Source organism: Artibeus jamaicensis, unplaced genomic scaffold, assembly GCF_021234435.1.
Source record: "Artibeus jamaicensis isolate MK-2021 breed Jamaican fruit bat unplaced genomic scaffold, CSHL_Jam_final contig_490, whole genome shotgun sequence".
Lineage (NCBI taxonomy): Eukaryota > Metazoa > Chordata > Mammalia > Chiroptera > Phyllostomidae > Artibeus > Artibeus jamaicensis.
In genome coordinates, this window is record NW_026521861.1 from 18,447,167 (window position 1) to 18,452,178 (window position 5,012).

Sequence of the window (5,012 nt, forward strand, 5' to 3'; positions counted from 1 at the left end):
GTACCATTGTTTTAATGTCTGTTTCAGCACCCGACAAGGTCTTGCCTCCGTTTACTCACTCTGGCAGTTAGTAAACTTCATGGTTTTTTTAAAAGGCCTAAAAGCACATCTCCACATGGACTTTTTCTCCTTTTTTCTGTGAGACTGGTTTCAACCTAAAATGTGTCTGTTGATTTCAAGGAGAATGTGTTTAGTATCAAGTTACCAAGAGAACTGGGTATCAGTAGAGAATAAAATTGAATTTTGTTAAGTTCCAAAAAGGAATCTTTCACATAAGCACTGACCTTGTGCGAAGAGACTTCTCGGCCAGGACGATTCTCCCAACGATTGAGGAGGAGCAGGACGCAGCGCTCCGAGAGTGGGTGTCCCTGGAACTCAGCCCGAGAGTGGGGCCCCGCTGGCTAACGTGGACCGAGGGGGCTGTGGGGCCCGTTCCAGGTGAGGCATGTGTCTCTTCCAAAATCCAAGGTGATCGTCTGTTTTCAGCAGGATTTTAAAATATGGATTGTAGCCTTTCAAGATTCTACTCTACATCTCTAACTAGAGGAGAGAAGACTAGATTCTTTTAACTTAGGAGTCCAGAAATGTGTAATTCCACGTTGTAGTTGACTTTTGGGGAGAAGGATCAAAACATTAAAAAAGGAGATCTCATCCCCAAACTTCAGACCCTAGGGATATATATATTTTAAAATTCAAGGCACAGTGTGTGTGTGCAGGGGGGCAGTGGGGGCAGTGACAATAACGGCTCTAATAACAAGGTTCATGTTGACCATCTTGCCAATCCGTGCTTTAAGGAGGTAAAGTCTCAGCATACAACAAAAATACAATTGAGGTCATTGTCATTAACCAAGTTCTGGGTCTGGTTTGCCTCGACTGTACGTTTCACTTCAGTTACTCAAAGGTCTTCGCTCTTGTACAAGGCTCTGCCTCATCCTTTCCCCACACAGAACCTTGGTCCTGCAGGATGGGGAGCCTGAAGTCTGAGGGTTCTGCAAGTGCAGTGCTCACAAATCACGGAGAATGTTGACCTCTCAACCTGATGACAACAAACTGGGGGAAGGTCCTGGGATTCAGCTTAACTGTCTCCCTTTTAATGGTGATCTTTGTGATTCCTAAAATGAGGCGGAGAGTCAGGACAGAGAGCACATTCCAATCAGTGGCTCTGATCCCCGGAGACTGGAGAAGGGGCAGCTTTCGGAAGGGGGCCCTTGGCCCATCCCCAGGGAAGCGTCCTCTTCAGTGCTACATGCTATCTATCCATAGTCCAGCATGTGGTGCTTAGAAATGGCCTTCTGTTTGTGCAGGCTCCGCAAAGAAAGCTCATGACAGCATTGTTCTGAGATCAAAACGCCAGAAATGAGTGCTAATGGTAGAACGGTTACTTTTTGGTGCATGCACAGAAGCAGTAGTCTTCAGCCACTAAAAACACTGAGGCAAAATGATTTCTTGCCATGCAAGGATGGTGGTGAGAGGACTCCCACCAAGATGGAGGCGTAGGTGGAAACACTTTGCTTCCTCGCACAACCAAATGTAAAAACAATAAAGTTTTAACAACAATAAACGCAACCAAACCACAGAAAATCGAACAATACAGAGTCCAAAAATAACGAACCGCTCAGCTAAACCAGTGAGAGGGGCGAAGCCAGCAGCGGAACAGGTTGGGCAAAAAAGATCCCCCGACCCGGCGGTGCACAGGCAGCCGAGGGCAGGGATCCCAGGTGCGACCCAGGGAAGGCGCAGTAACTGGCTGTCTGCAATAGCGTATTTGCGCGCAGATAAACCAGTGAAGAGACAGGGATTGAGACAGATTGCGCCTGCCCAGGGGCAAGGCGGCGGGCTCCCACATTTGTGCTCAGATAAATAGGCGAGGCCAGCGGTGAGGTGGCAGAGAGGACCGCCATTGCTCCCTCTCTGACCCCGCCTCCACATACAGTGTCACAAACCAGCGACCTGGGTGGCCCTGCCCTGGTGAACAACTAAGGCGCCTCTCCTCATACGTAAGAGGCACAAACAGATCAAAACATGGCTCAAGAACAACTCAGAGCCCCAGAGCCAATAAATCTAAGCGATGAAGAAATAGCCAAACTTTCAGATGCATAGTTCAAAACACTGGTGATCAGGATGCTCACAGAACTGGTTGGTTTTAGCCACAAATTAGAGGAACATATGAAGGCTAAACTAATTGAAATGAATGGTAATGCACAGGACACCAATAGCAATGAGAAGGAAACTGGGACTCAAATCAATGAGAGCGCACCAGAAGGAAGGAAAAAATGACCAAACAGAAAAGTAGTCAAGAAACAAGAATTCAAAAAAATGAGGAGAGTCTTAGGAACCTCCAGGACATCTTTAAATGCTCCAACATCCGAATTGTAGGAGTACCAGAAGGGGGAAGAGGAACAGTCACAAGTGGAACACCTTATTTGAACAAATAATAAAGAGAGAACGTCCCCATTCTGGCAAAGGAAATAGACTTCTAGGAAATCCAGGAAGCTCAGAGAGTCCCAAAGAAGTTGGACCCAAGAAGGAACACACCAAGGCACATCATAATTACATTACCCAAGATCAAAATGAAGGAGAGAATCCTAGAAGCAGCAAGAGATAAGGGGACAGTCACCTACAAAGGAGTTCCCATCAGACTGTCAGCTGATTTCTCAAAAGAGACCTTACAGGCCAGAAGGGGCTGGAAAGAAGTATTCCGAGTCATGAAAACCAAAGACCTACAACCAAGATTGCTCTATCCTGCAAAGTTTTCATTTATAATGGAAGGACAGATAAAGTGCTTCTCAGATAAGATCAAATTCAAGGAGTTCATCATCACCAAGCCCTTATTATATGAAATGTTAAAGGGACTTACCTAAGAAAAAGAAGATAAAAAATATGAACAGTGAAAGGACAGCAAACTCACAATTATTAACAACCACACCTAAAGCAAAAGCAAATTAAGAGGACAGCTAGATCAGGAGTGAACCATAGAAATGAAGATCACATGGAGGGTTAGCAACAGGGGAGTGGGAGAAGGAGAAGGGGGGAGAAGGTACAGAAAATAAGTAGCATAGACAGTAGATAGAAAATAGGGGGAGGGTAAGAATAATAGGGGAAATATAGAATCTAAAGAACTTGAGACGTGTTCATGAACTAAAGGGGGGTGGGGGCGGGGTGTGCAGGGTGGAGGGGAATGAAGGGGGAAATAGAACAAATGTAATGGCATAATTAATAAAATAAAAAATATATTTAAAAAAAAGGATGGTGGCTAGATAAGAAATGAAGAAAGCCAGGTGTCCACCTTGGCTGGTGTGGCTCAGTGGATTGAACACTGGCCTGTGAATTGGGGGGGTTGCCAGTTCCCTGTTGGGGCATATGCCTGGGTTGTGGGCCAAGCAAAAGGCAACCATGTTATCTCTTGTACGTTGATGTTTCTCTCCCTCTCTTTCTCCTCCCCCCGCCCTCTGAAAATGTAAATACATAAAATCTTTTTTAAAAGAAGGAAAGAAAAGAAGTCCAGGTTTCCAAATAGTATGTAAGGTATCCAATTTTTGTTGAGGAAAATTTTATGTAATTTTGCTCTTGATAAAAAATAGTTTGGAAAGACTATTTTGTTCACCAGTGTGTTAACAGGGTTGTCCCTGGGTCATGGCAGTGGGGGTGATGTTTATTTCATCCTTCATTTATTTGCACTTTCTAACTAACTTTTCTGCAACATGTTTGTATAATGAAAGACTTCAGAAGCGGCAGGCCATTGCTACGTGAGTTATTCCACGCACGCTACCCCAGAAGAGGGTCTGGAAACATTCTTCGTTCCCTGAGCCTCTCTCCCCAGCACCCTTCAGTTTTTTAGATTTGAGGCACCAACCAGCTTTGTGGATGGTGCTGATTTTACTGCATTAACTTTTATCTCATTTTCAAGTGAAATTATATACTTAGAGTTTGTTTTGCATTGTCACTGATTTTTTCCCCGCAATCTAGAGACAAGTCCAGTTTTTGTAGCTCAGAATCCATTTCCTAAATCCCCAAGAAGCACTTCAGAAATGCTGTCTGAGATTGAAAGTGATTCAAAACTGGAGCAATTATTTATGACACTCTTCTCAGGCAAAAGCACTTACTACAAAGTGGATTTTTGGAGTCTTAAACTATAAGAATGATTTCCTTGCAGATAACTCTGCAAGATTTGTGTATCCTGCTTGCAGATAGCCTAGGGTGGTGCCCTTCCTGCTTGGGGAACCTTCGGTTGTGGTAAGTATCAGGCTGTGTAGACCACTGAGAGTCCAGTCCACACCAGCCTGGGACGTATTTGATTTCAAAGCAAATACATGCTCACTAGGAATGTTTGCTGTGGCCAGCCAATTGTGGGCACTGCTTGGTAGAGCTGAGCACCATTAGTTATTAACCTTGACTGATTAGAAACATGTGTGGTTTAGCTGTAATAAAATGCGGTGCATCCGGAAGACCTTTCAGATGGTTTTGGGCTGCAGAAATGTGGGAGGAATCTGGGGACGCAAGTAAGCACTCTCTAGGAATAATGAGGTCAGGGTAGATCCCTGGCACACATGAGATGGGAAAAGAGAGGTTTTTTAAAACTATTTATTTATTTATTTTTTTTCTTTTAGGGAGAGAGAGGGAGAGAAACGTCAATGTGTGACAGACACCTGGATCTAACCTCTTGCACTCCCCAACCTGGGACCTGGCCCGCAACCCAGGCGTTTGCCCTGACTGGGACTCAAACTGGTGACCTTTCAGTTCGCAGGCCGGCACTCAATCCACTGAGCCACACCAGCCAGGGCGGAAGAGAGATTTTATGCAACTTGAATTCTTAAAGAGTTCTCCGTCCACTCAGTCTGTCACAGTCCTTCCTACTCATTGTTTCAAGTCCAGCCTAAATGTCACCTGTAGGACACCTTTCTGACTCACCTGGGAGGATCGTGCAGCCCAAATCCCTTGCTCAAACCTGTCTGGCAACTTGCACATGTCGCCTGAGCACCGAGCGCATGACACAGAGTTAGAGTTTGCATGTC